The 14,398-nt window shown below is 40.6% G+C and overlaps 1 protein-coding gene across 1 annotated transcript in view; it reads left to right on the top strand.

Annotated features, from left to right (window-relative positions):
- Nucleotides 1–7,391: 7,391 nt before the first annotated feature.
- Nucleotides 7,392–14,398, top strand: part of KIAA1217 (KIAA1217 ortholog) — a 355,614-nt gene continuing 348,607 nt past the window's right edge. The window contains exon 1 of the mRNA XM_027894496.1: nt 7,392–7,442. The gene's annotated coding sequence lies outside the window, so the exon portion shown is untranslated. The remainder of the gene's footprint in view (nt 7,443–14,398) is intronic.

Below are 14,398 nucleotides of genomic sequence, written 5' to 3'. Positions count from 1 at the left end.
AAAGACAGCATGTCATCTTGGCTTAGTGTATGAATTATGTAGAAACACAGTTTTAGTAGTTTGTTTCCTAAAGTAATCACATATGCAATCTTGACATACTTCATGTTCTCTTCAGTCTTTTGGAAATGCCTATCCCTATAAAGCAAGCAGGTATTGTCAGTATTCATAAATTATTCTAAAATGTTGATCAGTGGTCCATCATGCTTTTAGCCACTTTTACAAGAGTTTGTTTCTTGGGAACTCCAAGTGTTGATTTCATGATTGCATGTTTTTGTGATGGCTCTCCGTCTTCAGATGTTTGCTGCACAGAGCATTAGCTCAGTTACTTGACATATAAAGCAGAATACTCTATAAATCTAGAAATAAATGTATAAATGTATCATTTGATGCCAAATGTGTTTGTCATGGGTTTCCATAAGTCGAAAAAGACAGCACTAGTCTTAGCATTTTATCACAAGTGCTTTAATCATAAGGTAAGAGCAATCACACTGGATAACAGCAAAGGCCCATTTCACTCAGTATACTGTCTCTAATGGTTACCAGTGGCAGATCACTATGAAAAAAGTATGTATTAAAGTAAAAATACAATAAATTTATGTCAATTTAAGGACTTTTATGCCAAACATTGCATCTGCAGCACTGTATTCAACAAATACCATTGGATGTTGGTTGTAAAAAAACTAATTTCTTTCAAAAACATTTGTATTTCAGGCTGAGTCAGACAATGTCTTACTGAGTGCAACCATTTCTTTATTTTAAACTTGAAGTTGGGTAATTTCAACTGGCAGATTATAAATCTTAAATTATGAGGGAGAGCAAATACTGATTTCTTATTTTCCTTATCTAGATCATTCATGATTTCAAAACTTTTGTTATATCCTCCCAGTTATGTCTTTTCCAAACTGAAGACTTCTGGTTGTCTTAGTTTCTCCCCAGCCAGAATTTTTTCAAACAGAGGCATAATTCCCTGTGAGATACCTGTGGAATCCCTGTAGGGTCATTATTACAACATTATTAGACTTCAATAGGCTTAAAATTGTGCTGAAAACTATCTACAGCTTTACTCAGCACCTCTAAAATCAAATCATTACAAATGAAAGAGTTAAAAAGGATTTTAGCTTCCTACCGAAAGCCACCCATGGTTAAAAAACAATGATGTCTAAAAGATATGGTTTGCCAGGCAGAAATCTGACAGTATGAATATAGATTCACATGTTAGGTATATCAGGAACTTTTCTTAGTCCTTATTGTGAGGCAAGTAGAGAGTGAACTTCCTTTTTTTACACACTATCCTTTCACTCTGGCATCTTTCTTACACTGCAGAGCAGTTCCTTGTCCATTCCTGCTGCAAAATTGTGACTGGCAATGCTTCAGCAGTATCTAAAAAGTCTTTGTGCCAACAGTTGCTACTGAAGGCAAGGATACTACATTTGTTTCCATTCTCTGACTTGCCCCAGGAAGGCTGACAAGAAGGAGATTTCAATATCCTACATTAAAAAAAAAAAAAAGAAGTTGATTGTTCAACATATTCTTCTCATAACTCTTCTCTCAGCTACAAATGAACTTTTGAAACCAGAAGCAAACACCTGACTTAGCAGGGAAGAGAAATGAGAATATTTGGGTTGCCTTCCCAATAACACTGCTATGTCATTGCTTATTTCTGTTTTATTGAAATGTTATGACTTTTGGCATTTTAATTTAATTTCAGTGGGGATAGTCTAGTACAGAGTTCAAACTTAAATTTTTTTTTCTTATTTTATATGAGCTTTTATTTTCTGATTTATTCTTCAATATATTTTATTCAAAACTAGATGATTCCCAGGTCATGTAGCATCAGAAATCCAGTCTCCTTCAGCAATGCACAGAAAATATGAAGTAAATTAAACTGTGAGCGAAAATGAATTGCAAGGAAGGGCAGAAAATTGCCCAGTCCTACTTCAGTGCCAAAATGAGCAGAGTCGTCAATCAGTCCTCTTTTGGCTAACACAAAATCCAGGGAATACTTGGGGTGGGGGAAGGCAAAAAGAATTTTCAGTTCTTTGAGGGATCCAAAATGCCATTTGGTGTAGAAATGTTTAGGTAGGGGCTTTTTCCAGTAGAAGCAGATAAAAAAGATTTGGAATTAGGTTCACAGGGGAGAGAACCAGGAGTCTGGCAAACACCCACATCAGAGATACTGATAGCAATGATATTAGACCTGGAGATGCTTCCTTGACCCCCTAGCCTGGACTCTCCCTGTGTCCACCCAGCTGACATGTAGGAAAAATCTGCATGCTTGCCACAGACTTGACCTTGTGTTTTCCAGCAGTTCCTGGAAAATGCCAGTGTTCCAGAACAACTTGTAACTCAAGGAAAAGCCACCATGGGAAAAACTGCTGCACTGGAGATGAAATAGCTGGATCCTGCCTGTCCTGTCCTGGGTGTGGGCACTGAAGTAGTTGTTTTTCATAGGAATTTATTTTTGAGACCTCTGTCTTGCTTTAAAACACTGTTGAAATTGGCTGAGTGCTCTGCTACCTACTATGGCAAAACCTGTGATAATCTTTCTCAAGAAATGTTTTATGTGTATTTTCTTAATTTTTCTAAAAAATTCTTTTTCCCCTGCTGCAAGGAGGAAAAAGTTCAAAGGAGTATTGTGTGCTCCAAAATGGGGGAGAATGTTGCCTTGCTGTATTTTTTTTTTTAATGTAGAAAGTTCTGAAGGACATTTTTTTTTTTTCTGCAGAGCTCCCTGCTTGGAGATATGAATTCAATGTAGGAGATCTGAATTAAATCTAGGAAAATGCTAATAAAGTCTAAAGATCATTCCATAAGAAAGCAAAGAAAACAAGTCATGCTGTAGGCACAGAAAATGCAAAAGACTAAATGAATTCCTCATTAAGGTGGATGCCAGGTTGTGCTGCAAGGGGGATGAATTTGGCTCAGAAGCCAAACTGCAAGTTCGCAGCCTCCCTGGAGGTTTGGTTCTGTTGCAGTGGCTCTGTGCTGCTGTGAGCAGCACTTTCTGGGAACTGCGCCTTCCCCCAGTAGCTCTGCAGCAGCGCAATCCTATATTTAATCAATTCAGGTGCTTGAAATACTTCATTGCCCAGCATGAATGTCACTACACGGACCCAGAGATCAAAGGAATGTACTTAGTCCCCATTCACAAAAGTTGGATATTCCTTCGTAGAAGAACAGAAGGTAGAGTGCAGGTGAAAGAAAGAAGGAAAATATTGTGTCAGACTTTTCTTCCCTTTTGTAAGATGATAAAACTTTGGAGAAGTTTGGGTTTGTTTGTTTGTTTTTGTGTGGCATTGTTTTAGGGTTTTGTTATTGGTGTTTTGTTTGTTTGTTTGTTTTTTTGTTTGTTGTTTGTTTTTAATACTTCCCATCCCTACTCGACCTTCAAAACCAAAAGGGATTACTTAGGCATGTTGTACTTAGGTTGATAAGTTTTAGATGTAATGGTAACTTAAAGCAACCTCATGACTGTCTCAGGAAAACAAAAGAGCAATAAAATTAGTGAATGCAGAAGTTTTACAGATATCACATCTACAAAAATTCCGTTCATTTCTCATGGGGTGATTAGCAATAAGAACTTTCTTGTAAATGGGATACTTAGTGAAGCTCAACATACCCTTGCAAGAACCCTATCGCAATACCAAATACTTAAAAAAGCTTTTTCTTAGAATAGAATATCTCCATCTGACTCAACACTTTGCTTACTGCTTTCCACTTGTGAATAGCTGTATATTGGTATCTTGCTGTTTGCAACCATTACAGCAGCTGTACAGAACAGCTAACAGATATCAAATAACTAGCATAACATGAAGACAGCATTGAAAAGGGATTCCTTTTGAAAGATCTCATTGAATGGGGAAGATGCTACTTTTTAGAATCTCTAAGGCCTTTATTCTGCCTGTGAGAAAAAATATTATTTACTTCGAGAAGAATACACAAAAAAATTAGTAATTGTCTGCAGATGGAAATACAGGACTTTAAGATTTCAATTTCAATTCAGAGAAGACTGGCATATGCTTTCTTAAGGTTGACTAATAATGGGTTTGAATCAACCTCAGACAAGGATTTCTTCAGTGCCATCTCTGTTGATGTAAATAAGTGGCTGCAAGTATGTGTTTAACAAGGCTTTGGGCTGTAACTTGCTTGTTAGGCCAACAGACAGGGATCTTGGTCCTGTACTAAATCTGATGGACATCGCTGGGATTTTCCTACAAGAAGTAATTTTCCATGCACAGATCACTCTGGGACCTTCAATCCCTCCATTTGGCAAGGCTCAGGGAGCGTCCTGGCGATTGCAGATCTGGAATGCTGGTGTTGGTGAGAACAGAAATCACCCAGGACCTCTGAGAGGGTGCTGAAGTGCTATCTCCACATCAGGACCTTTACATGGCAGTGTACAGATGGGTGCTTGCAGGGCAGCATCTTCCTTCCAGTCCCTCACAGCTTCCTTCTTCCTTTTCTGGAAAGAAATGATACAGATTTGGTCTCAGCTTCACTAAGTAGCTTCATTTGAAAAGGTTGAAGTAGATAATTTCAGATGTTTTGAATGAAACCATCTGAAGCATTGCTAAATGCAAAGACTTCCCCATATCCCCCCCCCCAGTTTATTATAATGATACTCTTACTATTATGATTGTATCCATTACAGAAGTTTCCCTTACAGTTACGCCAGTTATAATTAATCACCATCTCTACTGTATGAATTTACGGCCCAGTAGGTATTACAAGTAATGATAACAAACAAGTCCTTAGGATTAGTTTAAGTGAAAAATTCAAAGCTGGAAAAATGTATTTAATATTGTGATAATCAACTAAACCATTATTATTGTATTTTACATAAGGACATACAGGGCACAAAGGTACTTACCCTTAATTCTGGTGTGTAAAGTCAAATGTCATTCAAAAATTATTCAATTTGCAGGTATCTTCAGCAGAGGGGCAATAATTTGCACTAACGCTTGGGAAACCTAACCTGAATAAATTAATTTTGCAATTTAGCAAGAAATGGGCAGATTTAGCAAGAAATAGAAAACTCAATTGAAATAGCCTGGCTTCAGGACACCAGCATGAAATTGTATTGAACACCTTTTGCTGCTAGTGCTTAGAGACGTTGAGAAGAAGAAGAAGAAAACCTCAGTAACTTAATGCACCATAACACCAGTCTTACTAAAAACACAGTTTGTACATTTCATTTTTGGGCCTGTGCTCAGTCCATCATTTAAAGCAATACATGGCATCATTGAAATTGTTCTATGGGCTGCTGAATCAGAGGCACTGTCTCTGCAGCCAGTGCTCTTTACAGACCTCCTGCATGGTCCTGGGCAAGTTATTTCACCTTTCTGTGCTTGTGTTCCCTCTGCCATTGCTTGCCTGTCTTATCTGCATAGTCTGGACTGCAAATCTCCACAACAGGCATTCTCTCTCTGTGTATGGTTAGTGAAAAGCACAACGGAGTCTCAGTTGAGTTGCAGTCCCTATGTGTTGCTATATTGCAAATACTGTCCCTTGTCATGGATATAAATGCCGTGCATCACACTTGGCAAAACCAAAGTCCTGGTAATTTGATTGCCCTCTAAAATCTCAGAGAGATGGGCAATAAGTTATTTACTTATATGAGCAAGCATGAAGTTTGGAAGAATATATATTAATGGAGGGTTGTTGCTGTTCTGGCTCATATTTAAGTGGATTATTCAAGTTCAGAGCCACTGGTTTTTGCCCAGCACATTATGCAGACAAAGTTCCATGCTCTGTGATAGAAATGTCAAGCTCAGGCTGTCCACCTTCTAGACAGAAGTTGTCAGCTGGTTGGAACCAGGAGGTGCCAAAAAGCAGAAACTATAGCTGATTCCATTTTAAAGATACCTGCAAAACGAAGACACCACCCTTCAACAAAATAAACCAAGGCAAGCTTGTGAGCTTGTAATTTTGTTTTTTAAGGCTACCTGTCTTAATTTCTCTTGTTCTTACCTCTTAAATTTTCAGATAAGCAAAATTTACAAAGATGGTAGTTGTTGTAGGAGGTATTATAATGGCCAGTCTCTTCGCGAACGAAGAACCAGGGAAGGTCTTTCCACCTTCCAGCCTGCGCATTGGATTTTTTAGGTGAGACACAGTGTGCGCGGAACTGAGCCCGCCCTTTAATCCTGAGGTTCATCTGCCGGGGCCAAGCACACTTGGTCCTCAGGACGTAGATGGATTGCCTTATGGGCTAACGAGCTCCATCTGCCCGGGGAGGGGCCCCAACCGGGGGTATTGCAACCTTGGGGAATTCCTACTGGTGTGGTTGTATGCCACCCAGCATCAAGAACCATTTTTGTAAGGGGAAAAAGCAAAACTATCCAAACAAAACACATTAATTTAGTATATTTCCTTCATACTTTTTTTTTCTGTCTTGAGAGACTCTATTTGCTTTTTGTTGAAACATGCATGCCATTCTAGGAAGTCCATCACTTCTTATCCCCATTTTCTATCAGTTTATATCCAAGATTAGCTTCCTATTTCTGAGCTCTCTATGCATTCAGATTTTTGCTTAAGATATCTTTCACAGCTTGATTAGAGCATAAAAGCCCAGTTTGTCTGAACAGAGCTGCTAATGTGATGTTCCCACAGAAGACGAGGGTACATCGCCTCTCTGCCGATGGATATATTCTGACGGAAACCACTCAAGCCAGCAAACGTTCATCTGTCCTTAAAAAGGAGAGAGGAAGGTTTCGGGTGTCGGGCACACGCTGGTGCCCTTCTGACAAATCTCTCCACCTGGCTGTAGCAGGGGAGTCCTTCCTCGGTGCCGAGTCAACCGGGCCAGTGCGTGAGCGAGTTAAGATTATATCCGTGTAGGACTGCTTTGGGGGGTTTGAATCACAGAAGCGACACAAGCAAAGTGCTCCTCTAGCTAGATGCAGCTATTAGGATGCCTAATAAATATTTATAGTCCCTCACCGGGGAGGTGATTGACAGCACGGGGGCAATCCTTACCCTGCAGCTGCAGGCAAGCAGCTCGGGCAAAGCATCCCGGGGCGGGGGTTGCGCGCAGCGGGGCCGCGCTGCTTCCGCACTTGCGGAGGGGCCTCGGGACGGCCCTCGGAGCTCCACAGTTCCTGCCTTCCCCGCAAGGCTGCGGGTGCCCCCGGGGCAAGACTCGCCCCGTCCCGCGGAGGGACGAGCGAGCGCTGCGCGGCGCGGCCCGCCCGGCTCCCCCCGCGGTGCGGGGAGGGCGCTGCCGCAGTGACTGCGGTCCCGCGGAAAGCTGCGGAGCCGCCCGCCCCGCCGCAGCCGGGCTGCCTGCAGGTGAAGTGAAAGTCGTCGGGCTGAGGCAGGAGGAGGAGGCGGCGGCGGCAGAGGAGGAGGGAGCGCGCAGCCCGTCCTGCGCGCTGCAGCCGGAGGAGCCTCCGCACCGCCCCCGGCCCTCCGCCGCGGCGGCATCCCGGCGCTCCGCCGAAGTGAGTGCTTCCCAAACTTCGCCTTCCCGGGGGAGGGGGTGACCTTGGGGCGGCTGCGCCGCGGGCAGGTGGGGCTGAGCTGGGCGGGGGTCGGCGCTGCCCCCGCCGCCGCCTCCCGGGACCGGCAGCAACTCGGGCAGGCGAGGAGGGGTGCGTGGGGTGCCCGGGGAGCGGTGCGGGTTCCCGGCGCGGGGGGACACCAGCAGCCAAGGCGGGGGCGAGCCGGGCGGCTGAGCGCTGACCACACACGGGTGGGCTCCGGCGGCGGCCCGGGGCGGGTCGGGAGTGCCGTATCCTCTGGCCGGTCTCACTGTGCCTGTGCCTGTGCCTGTGCCTGTGCCTGCAAGTCTGCTGCTTGTGAGTAAACTTAGGAATATGTCAAACTTAGAAGTTACTTATGGTAAGCATGGAGTACCACGGAAATTGCTTTTTCCCCAAAAAAAACCATGATGGTTGTGTATTGCATGCTTTGACTGTAGTCAGAAGCTTTACACAACAGAATTACTATGCTTTTTGGAGGCAAAAAACCCAACCCAAATCCCCTAATAATGTGCAGTTTGAGTCGCAAGCTTTTCCTTTGCGCGCTGAGGAAAAACGCAGCTCTCCAAACACTCCAGGTGCGGAGTCCGCAACCCTAGACCTGCTACCCTGCTCGCAGAGACCGTGTAAGGGTGGAAGATGCTCAGTGGGGTGTTTTGCGTATGCCTTTCCCCCTGTGTGTGTCCCGAGGCATTACTATATGCTGTCAGCTGAGAACCAACCTTTCCTGCTTCTTCTGGAGTTCAAGAAAAACTATTGTTAGCTTCAAGAATAGCAGGATTTGGCTTGTCTGTGTTTGGCAAAGTTCAGCCCCTGCATACAGTACTGGCCAGAGTGGTGATGTCAGTTTCTCAGAATATTTAAATGTCATGTTTAGTGCTGTATATCTGTGCTGCTGTTCAAAATTAGTCATTATTAGTTTGCTTTTATTTCTTGTTCTTTCCCTGTCCTAATACCTTCAAAATACTTGTTTGAAGCCCTGCAGATAAGCATTGCATTCTGCCCAGGGAAGTCACCAGCTGGTCATTTGCGTGTCTCTGGCTGCTCAGGAAGGCTGCCTGGACAGTAGCTTTTGCTTACTGTGAAAGCATAGTTAAACTATTAGATAAAATATTGCACAATGCCAAACATTAGGATGTAATTTTGTAGACTTCTGGTAACAAACTTTCTTCATGTTAGAGATGGATATCAAAACCATATTTTTTTTTCTGACCTTGGGAACTGTGTGAAGCGAAGTGGCAGTGAGTATACAATGCACAGAATGCTGTATCCATTAGCTCTCTAAGAATGACATTTTCATACAGTGACCACGTTAGATCTCTGACTAAATATAACAACTTTTTCTTTTTTTTTTTTTTTTAACTCTATGTTTACCAAACCTAATCTCAAATTCCTTTGATAACACTCAAACTAAAGCATGCAGGAATTTCTGTGTGAACAGCTGGTCTTGTATGTACAGGATCCAGGGTGCAATGTTGATAGTGCACAACTCTTTCTGTGGCCAGAAACTCACTCTGACTGCTGTGCACAGGCCCAAAGATTTTATATAATGCCATAGTTCAGGCTTCTGGGTTTTAGAGAACCTTTATCCTCAGATCATTGCAAAATTAGAGAAGAAGGTTTAGTATTCAGGATTTTTATGCTTCTGTGTCTAGAACTATATACTTTTTTTCCCCTTGTATGGCAGATGAATTATTCTAAAACTGTTTTGACAATTTGCTATAATTCAGATTGTGTTTCCTAAAGAATTCAATGTACAACAATAAAACTGCTATAGAATAAAACTACTGTGTTTAGTTACTGTTTTTTTTTAATATGCCCTCCTCCCCCCCATCATTGCCTTTGTATTCCTATTCATCACTGGGTTTGTTGGTTTTGTTTGTTTTAATTTGTTTTGTTTTGCGCCTTTTTTTTTTTTAACAGATGTTCTGAATAGCTGACTTTCTCTCTATCTACTTTCAGTGTTTGAAGTAGCAATCTCCTGTTTATTGCTTTGTAATAAATTACTCTGCTGGTACTCCATATATGTAACTTTTGGTTTAGGCTGTAGAGAGAGGTGGGAAAGGTTAGCTTGCTGGTTTTTTTTTCTGAGATATTCATAAGGAAGCCAATGCTGTGGTATGGCAGACTTGTTTCTTGAGGGAATAAATTTATTTCTCCTTATTGAAGGTTAAAGCTTGGCAGCTCTTTATTGTGGAGTCTTGTGTAATAGGGGCTGTCCAGACATTGGTTTGTTGGGGCAAGGATGACGTCTAGGCTGCTGTTGGTAACAGTTTGGATTTTGTAAGGTTGCCCTTAATTGAACGGCTCTCTTGTGTTTGACATTTGCTGCGACCTCTTGCTGTAAGCAAAGGGAGACAGTTAATGATTTTGAAGCTTGTCTTTCACTCAGAGTGAAAATGAGGATATTTACTTTTACTTCCTGTTCTAACTCTCAGCCATGGTTGAATTATGACTTTTTTCTTTTTTTTCTTTTTTTTCCTTTTCTTTTTTTTTAATCTTTTATTGCATCCATATTACACTTGGGATTTTTACAAACATACAGAAAAATTTATGCATGTACTGAGAATCTAGGTACTTAAAGGTTGCTTTATAGATACAGAAGTCTTAAAGATAAAACTTGCTAATTTTTACAATTTTTATGTTGTTTAGCCAGCACTTGCAGAGGACTACTGGAAGTTAAGTTAGAAGCAGTGAAAGAAATTAGGAGAAAGTGGACTCTGAGTGGCAAATACAGCACTAAGAAAAAGGACAACTCACTGGAGCAAGAAGCAGAGGACACAAAGCAAGCTGAGAGGGAGGGAACTAAAGAAATAACTGGGAAAGTGGGGTGGAACTAATGTTAGCTGGCAGGGAAAGAGGAAAAATATGGACTTTCTTTTCTATTTGACTTATCACTTATATCAAACTATAGTAGCATACAATCTCATGGAGGATGGAAGATTATTTTTACTTACCATTCCTTATGTCGATTCAGTATTTGACATAGTTGTGGTGGGTAGAAGCTGCAGCCTATAGAGAGGAATTTTATTGAAGACCCGGCTTTGTCAGCTTGTAGTAAACGACTAATTAATTTTGTGCACTACCTCAGTCCTGCACTCTTCTGCTGAAATAGTTCACGTGACTGGTTTGTCATGGTATCTGTGTGTGTTCGCACCTCAGCAGTGGTACCAGAAATGGCAACTTGAGTATTCAAAGGGTGGTTGGTGGTAACAGCTTTCTCTCATAAATAGCCTGGCTGGAATGTAAATTGCTGACCTGGGGGTGAAGGCCTTTCCAGTCCATTGCAATTACTTGAGCTTTTGGGCCTCTTCCAAAGCAGTGCGTTCCAGCTAGGCATTGCTGATTCTTTAATTCTGCAAAAAATAAATTGCTTTTCCTTAAACATGTTGTGCTGTGGTGCAAAGGGACATTCTTCTGTGATTCCAAACACCTCATTCCTTTTGATTGAAAAAGGTGTTGTCCTTGGTCTTGATCCAGTGAAGACTTGCACATAACCTGACATTATGTTTATCTGTAAGTCTTACACATTTGTATTTATAGATTTGGATTCACTGAAGATGTCTCAGAACTTGTATATAGTTTACATATGCAAGATTGCTTCTATTTTTTTTTTCCTCTTCAGCACAACTGAATGATAGTGTTTCTTCCATTTTTCATCCAATGCAAACTGGAATTGGCTATATTCTTGAATGCCTCAGAATTCATTAAATAATGGAATAGTAGTTTTCCAAGCCAGCATGAAATGAAATAACTGTAAACATTTATACAAAAAAGGAAAACACTGAGATATTTGTTGCTAACATTGAGGTAGACTGCCAGATCTTGGGGTAACAACATTATTTGTGCCAGGGTGGTGGGTAATGCCAGAAGAAGTAGTGTAGTTCTGTAGTTCTGTAGTAGTGACAGAATGGATTGAGACAGTGCAGTGGTTCCTCCAGAAATATCCTTTGATAGTAAATGTTGGTGGGGTTTTTTATTTTATTTTAAGAATTTATTTAGTAAGGGGATCTTAAAATTATCAGTTATTACCTCTTTTGTTTCTGTTTCTTTGGATGGGAAAAGGGAAACAAACCCTTCTGTAGTTCCCCACTGAAAACCTCTTTTGAAACCCTGACTCACTGGAGTATTCTCCAAATCTCTTGATACGGTGTTTGAGTTTGTGCAATTTAATGACAAGTCTGTAAAATCTTGTAGATGGTGTATTTTTTTAAAGCAGCTTAGCTTTTCTATTTGCTACCATATAGTTTTTTTCCTTATATCTCTTCCTTCCTCCTGTAGTATTATGCATCTTTTTACTTTAGGCCCTAAACTGCCCCCTTCTAAAGTACAATTTGTGAGCATGTGGTTGTTATTTGTTTGTTTGTTCGGTTTCCTCTTTTCATGCAGTATAGACTAAAACCAGTTAGTAGATCTTATGATATGCAGGGGAAACTTACTTTTTTATGTCCCTTCTTTGACCATGGCAAGACAGGAAATGATACCTTTGTGGAATTTGGTAGGAGTTTGGTTGACAGGGATCTCTGGGGGTCATCTTGTTCAACCTCCCCGTTCAAACAGGCCCACCTAGAGCTGTTTGCCCAGGTGACTTCTGAGCATCTCCAAGGATGGAGATTCCAGACCCTCTCTGGACACCCTGTGCTCAGTCAGTATTGCTAAAAAAGATGTGAGTTTCTTTAAGGGGGAATTTTAGCGGAGCCTTTAAAAACTTTGTAGCTGGGGATGAGTATTTGATGAAGGATGCAACTTAAACCAAATTAAAAAACCACCACAACACCAACAGCCCCCCTCCCCCCCCCACTTCTGGGGTTTCCTTGTTGCCAAGATGGTGTATACAGTTTTATGGTGCTCAAACTCAAAAAAACTGGCATTTTCCTCTTCATTTGCCAACCTAGTGCTTCCCTCTCATTCAGGTTTCTTGTGATCTTGATCCCAAAAGAGCATGAGCACAAGAAATAGTGAAATCCTCATTTCCTTTATAAGGACAGAGAAGGAAACTCTGTTTGCACTGCTGGCTGAATGCCCCTTAACTCTGGAATAATGCAATTTAGTCATGTCAGATTAAGGAGTTCTGGACAATATACATCCCTACATCTGTGCATTCCTCCTGTGCTGTTTCTGGTGCAACTGATGCTGGTGGGTGCTCCATTTCTCTGTTCCTGAGACTGGATATGCAGTTCAAAAAGACTTTTCTCTAGCCAGAGTCCCAAGTCTGAGAAAAGATTTTCTGGGAACAAACAAAATATGTATTTATCAATTGATTTGCAGTTGGTGATGTTTACTGCTTGACTAAAGTTGCCGCCTTTTTCTGTACTTTCCTTAGGATACCTTGAAACTATATTGCATAAATTCAGTTTTACTGTGCAACTCAGATATAATGTACAGCATAATATGCAAGACTACTATAATTAGGCATTTACTAATTGTTTTAGAAGCTGATGATGTATAGCCTTTTGACCTAAGAAGGTTTTTAAAAGTGAAATGTAGCAGTACTATTTTTTTTCTCATTATTGACTTACCATTTTCTGTTTAAACCAATTTTTTTTCTTGCAGTATCACATAAAATAATTTCTACAAGCATGTCAGAACTCAGCATCGTGTTGTTGAGTATTGGGATGCCAATGGGAAAAAGTGACAGGATTCTCTTGGGATCACGTAAAACAAAACATGGACTGTCAAGATAGTTAAAACTGAATATTGCTTTAGTAATGAGAACTCCTACCTTGGAAACTGCATTCTGTCTGGCAAGAGTCTAAGTTCTGTGATTAGAAAATATATTCTGTCCTTTATTGCTATGACTTTGTATGAAGATTACTTGGAAATGTTTGCTGGAAGAAGTTTGGTAAAATTACTTGTCTTCATTTTGAAATCCAAAAGGACAGATTATACGCATTTGTTACTCAGTCATAGAGTATGTAATTACTACTTTGGCTGAACATGTATTATGCATTGAGTTAGCAAATACTTTCCATTGTAAGGTTTGTTCTAATAAACCATATTTTAGTATGGATAATCCTCTTTTAACATAATTGGAACATGGAGCTAATATTTCAACATCTTCAGTTTAAGGACTGATGGGATAGTTGTAGTATGCTACTGTAATGTCAGCGGAGAAACACTGAAGTGCGAAGGAGTCACGTGCTATAAGCACAACTGCAAGATTTTTGTATTTCATCCAGTCCCATTTCTAGCATTCTTGTACATGGTGGTATAGTCATTATAAAGATTTTAATTGACCTACAGCTTGCCAGCTTGTGTTTGCCAACTCTGCTGAAATCCTGGCCAAACTTCTTAAAATTATGCAGTAAACTGCAGTTGGCTGAAAACGGCAGATATAAATAGATGATATGGTGCTGGATTACAATTCATTATTGAAATTCAGCTGGTATGTAACAGATAGCCATAAAAAGGCAACATTGTTTCCCTTATACAGGCCTTTAAATCAATGCAGTATTTTTTTTTTTTAGTAAAGTTAATGTTTATCACAAACTCATGAAGTCTAGTTCATAGTTTAGTGACTTCGCAAAAATATTTTTCTGTTCTTTAAAAGAAAGTGGTCTACTATCTGGTTGGTTTTCAGTGGGAATAGTTCATTATTTTTGGGGGGTAAGGCAAAAGTTGGATGAAGACAGTGTATTTTATACATAAATTGCTTTTCAAGCATCTTGCTTCAGAAATCATATTGGAGAACAGCAGTATCTAGTGGATTATTATTTGTGTTGCCTTCTCTCAATAACAAAGAATATTTTGTGCCTGATTGGAACTTTGGTAAGATACAAAGGCTTATTCATGGAATCAGATTTTACTAATCTGTGTTTCACTCCATAGTAGTGCCTTCCAGAGGCTAGAATAGCATCGAAGTCCAATTGCATGACATATAGTGGCATGTATAGCGAGGACTCATGGGACCTCATAAA

Source organism: Empidonax traillii, unplaced genomic scaffold, assembly GCF_003031625.1.
Source record: "Empidonax traillii isolate 1590-97213 ecotype Southwest subspecies unplaced genomic scaffold, ASM303162v1 scaffold430:size563586, whole genome shotgun sequence".
NCBI lineage: Eukaryota > Metazoa > Chordata > Aves > Passeriformes > Tyrannidae > Empidonax > Empidonax traillii.
This window is presented reverse-complemented; position numbering and strand designations above follow the sequence as displayed.